The sequence below is a fragment of the Myodes glareolus genome, chromosome 12 (assembly GCF_982192425.1).
Source record: "Myodes glareolus chromosome 12, mMyoGla1.1, whole genome shotgun sequence".
Taxonomy (NCBI): domain Eukaryota; kingdom Metazoa; phylum Chordata; class Mammalia; order Rodentia; family Cricetidae; genus Myodes; species Myodes glareolus.
In genome coordinates this window covers 13661152-13669417 of record NC_142037.1, presented here as the reverse complement: position 1 = coordinate 13669417, position 8266 = coordinate 13661152, and the positions used below count along the sequence as shown (strand labels likewise).

The window sequence follows — 8266 nt, the reverse complement described above, 5'->3', positions numbered from 1 at the left end:
TCGGGGCCCGGGGGCTCTGGTAGTCCACCAAACATCTTGCTATAGAAGTTCTGGGATAACAGACGAATGCTACTTCCCTTAGCTTCTCCTCTGGGTTCAGGAGATTTGAAATCAGACTCTCACGTTATAGCAGCAAGTTCTTTACCCACAAAGCCCTCTCCCCAGCCATGGCAGCTTCCTTTTGAGAAAACAATGATTACTTTCCTAGTCATTATCTTAGGGTGTTTGTTCACCCATTATCTTCGGGTGTTGTGTGACCCATTAACAAGGCTTGAGAGATTTGCTCTACGCACAGTCGAGAAATCATGTGCTTTTATTTTTATTAGACTGTCATCTAAATTCTATGCAAGTGTCCAGTTTTCCAAACTCTGATTAAAAGCCTGAGTAGAGATAAAGAGAACCCTCTCTGGAACACTGGACTGGGCAGCTCAAAAGACTGCTTCAGTGAAGACAAAGTCTCAACTGCTTCCTAAATGTCCCCGAGAACACGAGTTCAGATGAGATTAGGCACACTTAAGCTGGTACAGTCACACCCACAAAATAAACATTCAAATAAACGTGACCTTGTTAGATGTGAGCTCAAAAAGAAGTCAATGCATATTAGGTATGATTTTAAGCATGTATATGAGACTTAATCAGTGAATTAAATATTATAAACACTTAACTCATTAATATCCATTATGTACATTGTATGCTAACTTGACACAAGGCTTAGCAGGGGACTCTGTGCTGAGAACAGCGGCTTCCCATCTCATATTTAGATGAACTCAGGGGTTCACCGTGAGTCTGGGTGCAGACAGGGAGGATGGAAGAAGGTGCGCATGAACGGACAGCTGGATGAGGGGCCAGCCCAGGGGAAATGATGACCACACATTTTTTTTATATTTTTATTTTTTCATAGCAAGGTCACAAGTGCGTCCTGTGTTAAGACAGACTGGGACACGCTGGTCTGAGGACAAGGACTCTAGCTCATTCTGTCCTATTCCCGGAACGGCAAGTGCTTGCTGGAGATTATCCATCCACGGTTCGGAAGTGCTCCGAGGTTGTTTACTGCTGCATCCTTCTGCTCCGTTACATAACACTAGAGGACGGACTCTGGGAAACACAAGGGGGGCGCTCGCATAGGAACATCCTGTGAGATACCTCAAGCTCTCCCCACCAGTGTCTCACGCCTTCTGTGAAAAGCCACTTTCCCCAAGCTCATAAGTTTCCTTTGGTGAACAATTGCAATGTATAGTCAGAGTTTGAACGGTTGCCAACTAAAATTCTTGCATCGGGCTCCATGGCTGTCTGTTCCACCAAGACAAATAAGAGTGGCCCCAACCCCTCACTTAGAGCATTGTTCGCGGTGCTGAGCCGTGATTTTCCATATCTGTCTTTGTGTTCACCCCAGGAGGAAGGGTGAGCCTGGTTTATTGAGTTCTTATTTCTCACAAAGCGGTAACATCTGGAGGGCTGAGCAGCTTGTTGGCAGGTCCAGTCTGAAGGAATTCGGCCGTGATTCCGATTGGCTCTTATCAGTAGGTGTCACTAAAGACAGTTTCAGAGACAGAAAAATAAATAGGCCAATTAAGTAATGCCAAGAACAGCCTATTTTATAGTCATTTCTGCTCCTTTTATTGTTGTTCCAACTGCAGAAGTTTCAAGATTGTAATTATCCCCGCCTTTCCCCCCCTGTTGCAAATGAACATTTTTCCATTTTCCAAATGCCTCCAAGAGAGGGACATTTAATTAATATATTTATTTTGTGGTGCTTGATGTAGTGGGTTAGCAAAATGAAAACAGATGAAGGCTATTAATTCTAACACTTTATTGCAATGAAGCTACAGCCAGCTGTTCCTCTGCAAACAGGCTGACGGAGACTTTGCCAGCCCCTTTCTCTGCAGCATGATGCTTCACGTTTGTAGAGAACAAGGCCCCTCACTCATCCCACCTTGGCCATGCTTTTGTGTCCCTAGAGGTTACAAATACTGGCTGCCTATGTCTGAGATCAGCAGAAGTGACTCCTAGGCCACCACACCCACTGGTGACTGACACCTGCCCCCTGCAAAGGAAGAAGTACAGGAGGGAAAATTCAAGTTGATCTCCAAATCTGAACAAGTCTGAGAGGTACCTGAGAAAAATAGGTTTGGAAATGGTCAGATCAATAGATTTTATTTGCAAAATGGTGTGTGACTAATACCAGGTATGAATCTCAGTACAGTTACATTGCTGGCCTGGGGTAGGTGTCCAGGTAATGTTGGCAAAGTAAGTGAAATAGCTGTCATATTTTGTTAAACTATGAGCCTATTCCTTAAGGCTGCTAAATGTGCTCTGCTCCTCCCCGCCACTGTGTACTAAAGGAAGGATGCACCGCATTTGGGTGAACGTTTGAGGTGCATGCGTAAGGTGCATACTCAGGTAAGGTGAGTGCTTACCTGTTCTCCCCCGCTTCAGAAACATCCCCTTAACACCTGTATGTAGACTCATGGGTTTAAGGACAAAACTCGGTGGCTTTTAACTCAAAATACTTAATAATTACAAAGATAACGGCACGCAATAGGCAGTAATCAAGAGCAGCGGTGGGCTGGTGTGTGCTCGTCCTGGCCCCTACACTGTTTCTCTGAATCCCACAAAGGCCATGTGCTGGCTGTGGTGGATGCTACCATCTTACATGAGCAAACGTGCATCAGCCTTACTGTTTGCTCACAAGGATACAACTGCAACGTTGCAGAGTCGGGCTGGAGAGCAGTCTGCGCGAGTTTAAACCTGCTCTCTTGATGGCCCCTTCTGACCCAGAACCAGCAGCAAGCCTAAATAATGACAAAAAAAAGAGCAATGTTAGGAAGAAAACAAAATGGATGGGGAAAGAAAACGGAGGGCAAAGTCTCCACTGTGGAATGCATCGCTGAAATGTTTGTGCTTAGTATGTGCTCAGCACAAAAAGAGTATCGATAGTTCCCACGGCTGGGTACTATTTACATCCACAGCACTGCCGTCCATTCTCTGGATACAATAGGAAATGGCTACTGGCTCCAATTGTCATCGTGAACAGTCTTCCCTGGTATCATTTTGCAATTTCAGACTTGCAAGTCCAAGGAACATGATGTCATTTTCATTTATTAAACAAAATTATTAAATTATACAAGTTATAAATCCATGTTCCGGTGTCCTCCAAGAAAAAAAATAAATGCTCTGCGAATTGACAGTTACATATCACACATCCGAATCTACTGGCCCTAAGATGTTCCACATCTGTAGTTCCTCAGCACAGAGCCCACAAAGTAGTTAATGCAGGAACTTCAGAAGCCAATGCTGCCCTTCTGTTTAAGATTAAAAATGTATCAATCCAAAGGAAGATATATTTAGCTTACAACTGACAAGGGTATTACTTAACACCTTTTCATAGATCAGGATACTTATAAACTACCAAATCCTTTTTTTTAAGATGTATTTCATGTGTATGAATGTCTTGTCAGCCTGTGTGTAGGTACGCCATTGGCATGCGTGATCCTCAAGGAAGTCAGAAGAGGACATCAGATGCTCCTGGAACTGGAGATTGTGAGCCATCACATGGGTGCTAGAAATCAAACCTGGGTCCTCTTCAAGAGCAGTTAGTACTAAGCAGCCCCAGCACACCTTTCAGAATGACTGTTTCCGGGAAAAACTCATCCTCTAGTATGTGCAACTCATCCAAAGTAAACATCCCAGTACACTTCAAAGAACACTGGTCATGAGTATCCTAACTGGTGACTATCACAGTAGCATTGTATCTACAACATACTCAAAAACCACAGGATCCACATCTTTAAACACTGGAGGCCTGACACAAACTGGGCACGCGGTCAGCCGAGACAATGAAAGTTAGTGCTCCTATTTTAGACGCCAAGATCATCACGCAATTAAAAGGCAAACCGTGTCATGAAGGATTTGCTTTAAAAGAATGAGAGATGTCCTCTACTTGACAAATCAGTAAAAGCTTTTTGGAAGAGGTGGTTTTTGAAATGTGCCATGAAGAACATGTCAAATAAACCTTTGAAATGTAGATAAAAGCAGCCATAATGGGGAGGGATTCAAAAGAAACTGCCAACGTACTGGAGAATGGGAGTAGTTTAGTCTAGATGTGGTGGAGACAGGACCTATACTACAAAGGAGCATCACTTTCTGAGGAGCACCAAGGCCACATCAAAGATTCTGAGGATCGATTATTGCACTGTCTTAAGAAAATTAATGGAGAAAACAGAGATAGTTGACTTGTGGGAGAAAGAATGTTGGTTTGCTACTAGAATAAGAAAGTGAGAATGAGAATGTTTCATGGGTAGTGGTTCCTGACATCTTATTTGGGCACAGTGAGTTTGACTACCACTTGTCTAGGTTCAAACATTCTTAGTGGATCTAAAATTTGACCCTGGAGCTATAAATATGGAATGCCCTTTCCAAGAATTGTCAATAGAAGCCAATCAATTGCCAAGAAAAAGTACTGAGGAGAAAATGATCTTATATAGGCAAGGACCCTAAAATCCCAGAGGGTAACAGTATAAACAGACACCATACTTTCACTTCCCGGCTGCCCAGACCTGAATAATCACACAGAAACTATATTAATTGCAACACTGTTTGGCCAATGGCTTAGGTATATTCCTAGCTAGCTCTCACATCTTAAATTAACCCATTTCTATTAATCTGTGTATTGCCATGAGGCTGTAGCTTACCAGTACAGCATGTTACTCCTTCAGTGACTACATGGCATCTCTTTCGACTCTGCCTACTCTCTCTATCTCTGTTCAGATTTCCTACCCTGCTTTACTCTGCTACACTTGGTGTAGGAGGGTCTTCTTTATATGTGTTGCTTTCATTGGTCAAATAAAGAAACTGCCTTGGCTTTTTGATAGGGCAGACTTTAGATAGGTGGAGTAGACCAAACAGAATGCTGGGAGAAAGAAAGCAGAGTCAGGCAGACGCCATGGCTCTCCTCTCCGAGACGGACGCTGGTTAGACTCATGCTGGTAAGCCACAGTCAAGTGGCAATGCACATTAATGGAGATGGGTTAAACTAATATGTGAGAGTTAGCCAATAAGAGGCTAGATATAATCAGTCAGCCAGTGTTTAAATGAATATAGTTTCCGTGTAATTATTTCAGGTGTAAACTAGCAGGGAGTCGGGCAGCGGGAATGCAGCCCACTGCTCCTTTTACTACATACACTATTGGCTCAAACAGCTTTATTCATTAACTAATAAAAGGGAATCATATCCAGAAGGACAGCTCCCATCAACAGAGTGTTATGGAAAAAGCGCCTGTCAAGAGTTCAGACCTGAATTTGAATCTGTATTTCATCTTCTAAGAACTGCATGGCTTCCAAGAGCCACATTCTTCAGTAACAGGTGTATAAAAAGTGGTAGTGAAATCAACATCCAGTCACAGATGCCATCTACTTGAAAAGACCTACAATAGCAGAAACTGGGAAACAAAGCTCTGAGTATACTGGTGAGTTCCTATCTTGGGTAGATCCTGGTGGGAGGACCATCTAGCAGTTAGGATCTTAGAATAAATGCACAGGAAGAAAATGAAAGCAAGCTGAGGTACCAGCATTAGTCTCTTGATGTTTTCCAAAAGCAGATGCAATGTCACCAACTGCCTCAGGTTCCTGCTACCATGCCTTCAACCATGATGGAATGTATTCTTTAAAAGCCAAGATCAATCCTATTCTAGAAGCTGCAGTGTGACACAGTGAGTCACGTAGTAAATGCTTTTGTCGACATACCTATACTTGCAAGTGTCCATTGCAAAGAGTCATTGGTCTGGTTCAAGGCCATTGGTTTCTGCTGCACTATTGATGCTGGACCCTCCCTGGGCTTCCTCTTGGTCATCCTGCTGTTGCCCTGTGTTGTGAAAATCCTGCAGCTTTGGGTCTGCAGGACCAGTCCCTTCATGAGATCTTTTTTTCCTTTTTTTCCCTTTCCTTTCTTTCTCTTAAATTTTATTTGTGGGGTGGGTGGTAGCAAGGGCAGAGGATATATATGAAAAGATAGGAAATGTGTTCTGTCTCTGTGATGGGAAAAGTAACTGCTATCGGGAGAGGGGCATTATAAGATCCGGAGTCAGAGAGAACCTAGAGATGGCAGATGAACGATTACATGGAAAGATATACAGCTTCAGATTCTTTAGGGAAATGCGAATTGAAACCACAGTGAAATATCGCTACAACAGACCAGCTCAAATACCAAAGGATAACAGAGCAAAGGGGCAAAATCATATGACTTCCATGTTATTATGAGAATGGATGGTGGCTCATTCATTCCAGGAAACAGTTTGACAGTTCCTTCAAGACCTATAGTTTTGTCCTGTAAAACCTGGTGATTGTTTTGCGGAATTTGTTCTGAAGAAATAAACACTTGCATTCACACACAAACCCATACACAAATGTTTGTAGCAGATGAGCACCAACACCTTCCAACAGAAGTTGGTCAGTCACACCATGACACATCTACACCACACTGAACAGAAACTGGGCAGTCACACCATGGCTCATTTACACCACACTGAGCCATAAAGATGAGCAAACCGCTAGTACATGAACAGCCTGGGTGGATATTCAGAGAATTGCCTGAGGAAAAAGAAAAAGTCAAAGCCCAAAAGTAATATTCTAGAAGATTCCATTTAAACAAGATCCTTTGGTTCTTTTTTCCCTTTTGTTTGAGGCACGTGCGTGTGTGTCTTTGTGTGTGTGTGTGTGTGTGTGTGTGTGCGCGCGCGCGTGATGTACCCACATGAATATGCAAATGTGTGAACCCATGCTCCTGCAGTCACCCTGAGTTTTTTCTCTGTTGCTTTCCACTTTGTATCTTTGGACAGGGTCTTTTACTGAGCCAGAATTTCATAGTTTGCACTAGGCTGGCTGGTCAGAAAGCTCCTGGGATCTACTGTGTCCACTCCCTGCTGTCCTGAGATTTCAGGCACATGTAGCCACACCCAACATTTTACATAAATGTTGGGGATTCAAACTCAGGTCCTCATGCTGCACAGCAAACACGCTTTTCCAGTGAACGTCTCCCCAGGGGGCCTCCACTTATAGAACATTCTTAGAAGAACAAAATTAGAGACTAATAGTTGACAATGACTATGGAAAGTGTTGGAATGGCTGTGTGTGGACATAACTTATGAAAGAGAAAACAAGGGTGTCTTTCACTGATAGAAATACCCTGGGGGCTGTATTAGTGCCGAGGTCCTGGTTATTATAATCTATAATAACTTTCAGTGTGCTTTCACTGGTGAGCCCTCAAAGCATTGTTTATTACTATATCCATGAACCTATAGTAACTGAACAATCTATGGTCGTAGCCCCAACTATCTTCTTCGATTTACTGAGATTCTCAAGAAATAGCTCCTATGTTGTAAAAGGAGTGGCAGGCCGCTTCCGGCCACCCCAGCTAGCTTTACCCGAAATAACAACACAAAAAAATGTATTCATTTAAACACTGCCTGGCCCATTATCTCCAGCCCCTTATTGGCTAACTCTCACATCTTGATTCAACCCATTTCTAATCATCTGTATCGCCATTTGACTGTGGCTTACCGGGATGAGTCTAACCTGCGTCTGTCTCGGAGAGGAGAGCCATGGCTTCTGCCTGACTCTGCCTTCTTTCTCCCAGCATTCTGCTTTGTCTACTCCACCTATTTAAATTCTGCCCTATCAAAAAGCCAAGGCCGTTTCTTTATTTGACCAATGAAAACAACACATATAAAGAAGATCCTCCTAAACCACTCTTACATATCCCTGAGTTATTGGGAAGAGAGAGGAGAAAAAGGATGAAGACTGGACTTTGGGAAAGAGAAAAAATTTAACAATGCAAAAGATTACTAGACCATTCTAGAGAACAGTCTGGGAGAAATAGAGGCAAGAAGAGTTGGGCAGTTCCAGTAGGAAGTGAAATATGACAGCTTTGATAACAGAGAGGAAACAGCTCCCTTCTCAGTAAAGCTTGTGAACTTAATTCAATGTGAATCCCTGGAGAATCTCCCTTGGCATGGAGTGTCCAAGATAAAACAATGGCCCATGGGGCTCAATTCCGAAATTTTCAAAGTTAGAATGCAGTTTCCCTATCTTCCTAGCACACGTGTGTTCATGCAACATGAAATTTATGATGTGAGTTGGGCTGATTAAATCTATTTTCGGGTTCAGGGATTTGTAGAACCTGAATATCCTGGTTCTCAGGAAATGAAGAACTTTGTATCCTGTATACAGTTGGTCTTGTAAAAAGTTTGTTTCCAAGTTGTTTGGCATAAGG

At 42.9% G+C, this 8266-nt stretch overlaps 1 long non-coding RNA gene across 5 annotated transcripts in view; it reads right to left on the bottom strand.

The window, feature by feature from the left end:
* Nucleotides 1–290: 290 nt before the first annotated feature.
* LOC125397570 (uncharacterized) overlaps nucleotides 291–8266 on the bottom strand; it is a 55892-nt gene continuing 47916 nt past the window's right edge. For all 5 annotated transcript variants that reach the window (XR_015739380.1, XR_015739381.1, XR_015739379.1 and 2 more), the window contains 2 exons: nucleotides 2654–2792; nucleotides 291–1530 (listed from right to left, as the gene is read on the bottom strand). This is a non-coding gene — a long non-coding RNA (uncharacterized LOC125397570). The remainder of the gene's footprint in view (nucleotides 1531–2653; nucleotides 2793–8266) is intronic.